At 43.0% G+C, this 7,588-nt stretch overlaps 1 long non-coding RNA gene across 1 annotated transcript; it reads right to left on the bottom strand.

Moving 5' to 3' along the window:
* Positions 1-3,193: 3,193 nt before the first annotated feature.
* LOC119335405 lies at positions 3,194-7,118 on the bottom strand. Its single transcript, XR_005161843.1, has 4 exons — positions 6,657-7,118; positions 5,852-6,024; positions 5,027-5,551; positions 3,194-3,536 (listed from the first exon to the last, which is right to left on the bottom strand). It is a non-coding gene; the product is annotated as an uncharacterized LOC119335405 (long non-coding RNA).
* Between the last annotated feature and the right edge of the window lie 470 nt (positions 7,119-7,588).

Here is a 7,588-nt window from a genome sequence, read left to right as displayed (position 1 = left end):
CATAGCCTAACTATATGATTTTGTAGGGATGAACTTTCTTTAGCCATGTTATTTTGAGAAGACATGATTGCTTTGATTAGTATGCTTGAAGTGTTACTATTTCTTTTATCAATATGAACTTTTATTTTTCAATCATTTGGATCTGAACATTCATGCCACAATAAATAAAATTACATTGAGAACTATGCTAGGTAGCATTCCACATCAAAAATTCTGTTTTTATCATTTACCTACTCGAGGACGAGTAGGAATTAAGCTTGGGGATGCTTGATACATCTCCAACGTATCTATAATTTTTTATTGTTCCATGCTATTATATTACCCCTTTTGGATGTTTATGGACTTTATTTTACATATTTATATCATTTTTGGGACTAACCTACTAACCCGAGGCCCAGCCCGTATTGTTGTTTTTTTTGCCAATTTCAGTACTTCGAAGAAAAGGAATATCAAACGGAGTCCAAACGGAATGAAACCTTCTGGAGCGTGATTTTTGGAACGAACGTGATCCGGAGAACTTGGAGTGCAAGTCAAGAAGCTTGCGAGGCGGCGAGGAGACAGGAGGGCGCGCCCACCCCCTCTGGGCGCGCCCCTATCTCCTGTACCCCACAGGCAGCCACTAACGTACTTCTTCCTCCTATATATACCTACGTACCCCGAAAACATCCAGGGAACAACGAAACACAATTTCCACCGCCGTAACCTTCTGTATCCGCGAGATCCCATCTTGGAGCCTTCGCTGGTGCTCCGTCGGAGGGGGAATCGACCATGGAGGGCTTCTACATCAACACCATAGCCCCTCCGATGAGTTGTGAGTAGTTTACCAAAGACCTTCGGGTGCATAGTTATTAGCTAGATGGCTTCTTCTCTCTTTTTGGATCTCAATACAATGTTCTCCCCCTCTCTTGTGGAGATCTATTTGATGTAAACTCTTTTTGCGGTGTGTTTGTCGAGATCCGATGAATTGTGGGTTTATGATCAAGTTTATCTATGAGAAATATTTAAATCTCCACTGAATTATTTTATGTATGATTGAGTTATCTTTACAAGTCTCTTCAAATTATCAGTTTGGTTTGTCCTACTAGATTGATCTTTCTTGCCATGGGAGAAGTGCTTAGCTTTGGGTTCAATCTTGCGGTGTCCTTACCCAGTGACTGCAGGGACAGCAAGGCACGTATTGTATTATTGCCATCGAGGATAAAAAGATGGGGTTTATATCATATTTCTTGAGTTTATCCCTCTACATCATGTCATCTTTCTTAATGCGTTACTCTGTTCTTATGAACTTAATACTCTAGATGCAGGCAGAAGTCCGTCGATGTGTGGAGTAATAGTAGTAGATGCAGGCAGGAGTCGGTCTACTTGTCACGGACGTGATGCCTACATACATGATCATGCCTAGATAATCTCATAATTATTCGCTTTTCTATCAATTGCTCGACAGTAATTTGTTCACCCACCGTAATACTTATGCTATCTTGAGAGAAGCCACTAGTGAAACCTATGGCCCCCAGGTCTATCTTTTATCATATAAGCTTTCAATCTACTTTTATTTGCATCTTTACTTTTCGCATCTATATTATAAAATACCAAAAATATATTTATCTTATCATACTATCTCTATCAGATCTCACTTTCGCAAGTGGCCGTGAAGGGATTGACAACCCCTTTATTGCGTTGGTTGCGAGTTCTTTGTTTGTTTGTGTAGGTGCGTGGGACTTTTGAGAAGCCTCCTACTGGATTGATACCTTGGTTCTCAAAAACTAAGGGAAATACTTACGCTACTATTGCTGCATCACCCTTTCCTCTTCAAGGAAAACCAACGCAAGCTCAAGACGTAGCACAGCCTGGCATCACGGAACCCGCTAAAATAAATAGGCCACCGCAGCGGCTCGAGAGGAGGGTCGACGGGGGATGGAGCGGTGGCCTAAGGTCGACGGTTGGGGAGTAGAAGACGCCGCGACGGCGGCTGTAGGAAGCGCCGCGAGGTAGGAGAGCGGGGGCGGAGGCTGCAGACGACACGAGAGGAGAAGGTAGAGACATGGGATCTGGCAGTCGTGTTGCGGATTAGGGGAAGGCACCGGCAGAGACATGAAGATGGAGAACTTGGCTGCTCCTCGCCGGGATCCACCAGCAGAGGTGATGGGGTGGGGAAGGGGAAGGGGGAGGTTAGGGAGATGGAGCGGTGGTGGCGCGAGGGGAAGGAGGGAGGAGAGCGGCGACGCAAGGGAAGGGGAGAAGAGAGTGCAGTTGATGGCCTGTCGAGGGCTGCGCGAATGAGAGATAGGATTGTGACCCAATCGAGCACCCCCTCATCTTTACGCCGAGAGAATGACAATACTGCCCTCGGCGGGCCGCCAAATTCACAGGCGGTGGCACAACCTCTCCAATAGAAACACAATCACCAGAAGATCTGCGATCCGGAGCCGTTGACAGGCGTGTCCCACATCGCCTGGGCCCCGCGTGTCAATGTGATACGTGAAGGCAGAGAGAGTGTAAAAGTGCGGGCTACTATTCATTATAGCAGTGTTGATAGCGATCCGACGGCCAGGATCGTTTCAGCTAAAGATCTGATGATCATGATTCTTTTGGACACCTAATCCAACGGTCCAGATCCATACGCCCTAAGATTGATCCATTTCTTCCAAGACTCTAACAATGGGATTATTTTTGCTAAGTTTGAGGGAACCACGAGGAACTGTTCGAGGGGTCCGCGGGGAGGAGATAGGAACGCGCATCACCATCTCTATGAACACTGTCATGACTGCGCATCTAGTGGTAAAAAGTTGATCCCATGAATTGTGATATAGATCTACAACATTTCCCAGGTTCACATGATAGATTTAGTTTTTGTTTTGCGCCATCTTAGCGAACCGCTTGCCCCAGCAGTTTCGTGATGTGAATGAGATGCATACGTACACCAAATTTCAGTATGGCATGCCACGTGTACCTAACGGTCGAGATCCAGGTGATAGAGCACCAAATAGGATAAAACTGGCAAACCTTTTACTAAACTAGTAAGCATGCACGTGCTTTGTCCTGGCAATCCAATCCATTTTTCAAGTTCCACCTCTATTTAATTTGTTCCCTTTTCTATACTTTTTGTTCTTCTACACCTTTTTTTAATTCAGACAACTAAAGAACATAAAAATGGAAATACAATATGTGCTATTCCCGAAAGAAAATAAATGGAAATGTGATACATACATACGTAATGAATAGGGATTATCTAGGATGATAAGTACAACATTTGGCCAAATATCCCAGAGACAATAACTTCATTATTTGAAGTGCATTGTTTGACCAGACTCATAAAAATGAAGAGCTTATTTGAACAGTGCGCAAAAAGGGCTCTTCAAATGTATTGTATCAAACAAGGAGTCCGCGACTCAAAAAAGAACACAAGGAGTCCGAGTCTGCTAAAACAAAAATTCTGAGCGATTTGGAAGCATTCTCAATAGTTGTCCTCTTTCTCCACCTCGGAAGCACTCTTCATCCGGGCTCCAAACGCTTCATCCCTCGATACAGAGCTTTGTCTATATATAAAGATTAAAGAGTCAAGGTACTACACATGCATGACAGATATGTTCAGTCGGTAATAAAATTAGTTTCTAGCGTTCTTGGCGAATTTAAAGATGGGACACTACCGTCTTAAGCTAACCTTATGGAGACTTTTCTATATTTAATGCATACTTCCTTTCATTCTTAGACTGATCAAGTGAAAGTTGTGAGATAAAATATTCTAAATCTCCTGTGTAGCCTCTTTAGCAACTATAACCTTCAAGGTGGACAATCAACATCTTTGCTTCTCAAAAGAGAAACGTAGTTGATTTGCTGCTGTACAAGGATGGTAATCTGAAACAATTATGAAGCACAAGATAAGTGCTATGTCGACCATTGGTAGCGAATCTATCAGACTCGGAAGGATCAAATTATGTGATTTTCCATGTGCATCTTAGCCATCAAAGGAAAATAGAAGTCACCCAATGGAACCAAAATTTCACAAAGCTTAGTAAAGTTATCCTATATTGCATATCCTGCCCCTGAAACAAAGCAAATAGTATTATAAGCTATGTAAAATACAACAAGGATAGCGGATGAATGAAACAAAAAAAATTGCATCCCACCGAACAACACTATGTTATGTAGTATTTATTATAAAAGGCCCTCTGCTCTAAATCCTGTGAGATATGGAGTGTGGTGGAAATATGTTGAACCAACATGAATAGGCTCCAAAATTAGATGCATACATCTTGAAGCACACACTGGAATTTTCAAATTGCCATCCAACCTCCGGAAACTCTTTGTGTCAAGAGAATTTTATAACAACACATGAAAAGGAATTGTAGGTTCAGACTAAATAATTACTAACCTTGGATTGTAGGTTGAGACCAAATAACCAAATAACTGACACACAAATATCAGTGAAATTAACTACAGTATACTCAACTACTATATAAAGAGATTTCAGATGCAGAACAACTACATAGTGCCCAGATTTGGTATCTTATCAATTGGTCCAAGTTTTTCATGTGGCAGTGCATCCCATTTTTATTCTCTCTTTGCAACAGCAAAACAGAAGAATGTAATTTAATGCCCAGTCACAAAGTGTAAGCCTGAGCTAAAAGAATACCAAAAAAAGAGAGGAAGGACAATTACTGCAACTTTTTACTTCAAAGTACCACAAATACACCTCAAACTCGGGTTGGTAGAACAATAAGATGAAACTACTGCTATGTAATATATTTTTTGTGAAGAGACTGTAAATATCCTAGATTTGAGGCTTGTACATGTTCAGTTAAAAGTGGTTTAACAAGTGTACAACCTACCAAACTGAACTTATTTTTACTGCCTAGATTAACCAAAACTTGAGGAATTTCACACCAACCGACGTACTAATTAATATACAACAAAAATAGTAGAAGAAAACAATGCAAGGACAGAACAGTACATGAACTGTACGTAGCAGACCTACATAGAAAGACACGAGAAGAAACAAACAATTATTTTCATTACATTATAATACCTCAGTGTTAAACTGTTTGTCTACAGTGGCACAGCCATTGCCTCAGCTTCCCTCTCCCATTCATCGGATCGTGGGGAGTGTTTGATTTGGGGACTGCATGTCTCGAAACAAAATTGATCATACTACTAATGGGATCAAACACCGACAACCAATTGCATAGGTTCAATGAACTGGGTAGAGAAGTAGAATACAATCATAAAGAGTTTTGAGCTTGCAAATGAAGCAACCTTGTCTCTCCTGGATGGTTCAAAACAAATGAAAAAACCTTGATAAAATTCAACGTCGTCTCTACAGACTCGTTCTGCTGCAGCTTCAGAGACCTCTTGCTCCACCTTTCCGCCAGCGACCACGAGTCCCACGACTGTGTTGTCCATGGTGAGAGCATGGTCCCTGAAGTGTGCCACCGGTCAAAGCAGCTCGAAGCAGAAAAGGACACTCCTGCCTGGCGACCTCGGTGACAAACCAGCTCTCATGGGCATGAAGGCGACAGCAACAGCCACCTAGGCATCCATGCGAGATAGAAGCCTATATATAATTGAAGTTAAAATATATAAATGTCCAACTTGACATCATCAATCTACACGGCATACTATAAGTTGAAGCATGGAAAAGCTACAGGTCTACTAATAGCATGCGTGCCTGAGACGCGAAAATATTGAATGAAGATAATACCAAACCTGCATTTAACCATACATACACCAAAGAATGAAACCGGTAGGTCCTTAATATACATGAATCATGCATACAATCTGTTCTGCTGGCTCTTCCCATAGTAAACACAAAATTCAGATTCTCGACCATGAATACAGTCTGTAGAAGTCATACCATAAATTCACTACAGCAGCGTGTTGATCCCAGCAACAAACGATAGTGTGTGCACTACCCGCGCCTTTTCCCGACCTGAGCTGCAAGTCATCGGAACTGTAGCTCGATACCAACCAAAGAGTAGACTGCACCAACGTGGGATGAGGCAGCATCAACTCATTCGTGTGTTTGAGCTGTATTTGCAGATGTCAGGCCATAGAGGTCAATCCAGTACTAGAAAAATATGCGATTGGCACACATAATTTATGTTTGTGCTTAAAGGTCCATATTCCGAATTGATTCTTGTCCGTGCTTAATGGTCCAAATAGTGAATTTATGAAATGAAGATGGAATACTTACAGGTGATATTTATAGGCAATAAAGAGCTTGATGAATGTATTTTCAGAAACATGTCTCTTTTGGCCAACTAAAGCAACGGCATGTCAATTGTGGGTTTACCTTTTAGTTACTGAACTTCTAGTTACAGCAAAATGCAAATACAAAGTGTTCATTCATATGATGCATTGTTGTTGTACAATTTTGACAGTTTTATTATGTCACTGTACTCACACGTGAATGCCCTACGGTTTAATTTCCTAAAAAAGCAATCTGGAATTCCTCTGTAGTCTCTACAATCATGAATTCATGATCACATATGGCATAACTTAAACACGCAAAATAGGGTTGTGACACAAAAGAGTAATCTAATCAACAAAAGAGAACAGAAACACATGCGGAATTGGATAAGAACACTTGCAGACTTGAGTCGGAAAACAAGTCAAGAGCTAATAGGCCACATGTTGGAGGCAAAGCTTACAGAACCTACTGCGCGGGGCAGGAGATGAAGCACCTCGCCCATCGTCTTGGGTCTTGGCTGCCGACTGCCGGCTGCCTGGACTTTCAGAGAAGTGCACATCTGAGCCCGTCGCCCCAGTCCTCTTCCTCCTGCTGCCGCTGCCTGCCGTCTCCAATACATCTAGCACCAGGAAGTGGTATTGAACATGCGTACAATTAAACCAAAAATTATCACTGCAACCAGGAAGAATCTGAGGGTAAAGCACATGCAGCATGGAGGTTCGGCGCCTGTGTGCGGCGAGTGGGCGTGGCCGCCCGGGCGGTGCGTGGATGGGGTGGCCCGAGCGCCTAGAGCGTGGGCGCGGCGGTCCGGCGGCACGTGCAGACGGAGGCACAGGTCGAGGGCGATGGCTGGCGGGAAGGATCTGGGGAAGAGGTGGGGCGAGGTGTGGGGCAGTGGCCAAAACTGCCCCGACGGCGTGGTCGCGAGAGGGCAGAGGGCAGCGACGTGTTTGTGAGGATGTTTTTTTACGGGACGTGTTCATGAGGATGTTAACCCGATAATGGCATGGTGGATAAATAATTAACGTAATGGCATGATGGGTAATTAAAGCATAAAACGCGTTTAGTATGCTGAAAGGATGTAGACCATTAGATTGTAGGTTTCAATGGATAGGATGATTTGGTTCTCCGCCCTCTCGTGCTTTTATAGTGGTAGTAGATGAGGGTAAAAGCGACATGATTCTGGCTAGATGGGGTAATCCAAAGGAATGGTGCATATGACACATTGTTAAGGTTACTCAATATGACTTTGTAATTTGCACACACACATGGGACGAGTCATGTCTGTAGAAGCCGCTACCAGTTATCACTCGAGTCGTGTCCATGTATGCACGAACCTGTAGGGTCACATGTTTAAGGGGTAGGAGCTCATTCGGATCGGATCCAAGTGAAAATAGGGCG

This window comes from Triticum dicoccoides, chromosome 7B, assembly GCF_002162155.2.
Source record: "Triticum dicoccoides isolate Atlit2015 ecotype Zavitan chromosome 7B, WEW_v2.0, whole genome shotgun sequence".
NCBI classification, from domain to species: Eukaryota; Viridiplantae; Streptophyta; class Magnoliopsida; order Poales; family Poaceae; genus Triticum; species Triticum dicoccoides.
This window is presented reverse-complemented; position numbering and strand designations above follow the sequence as displayed.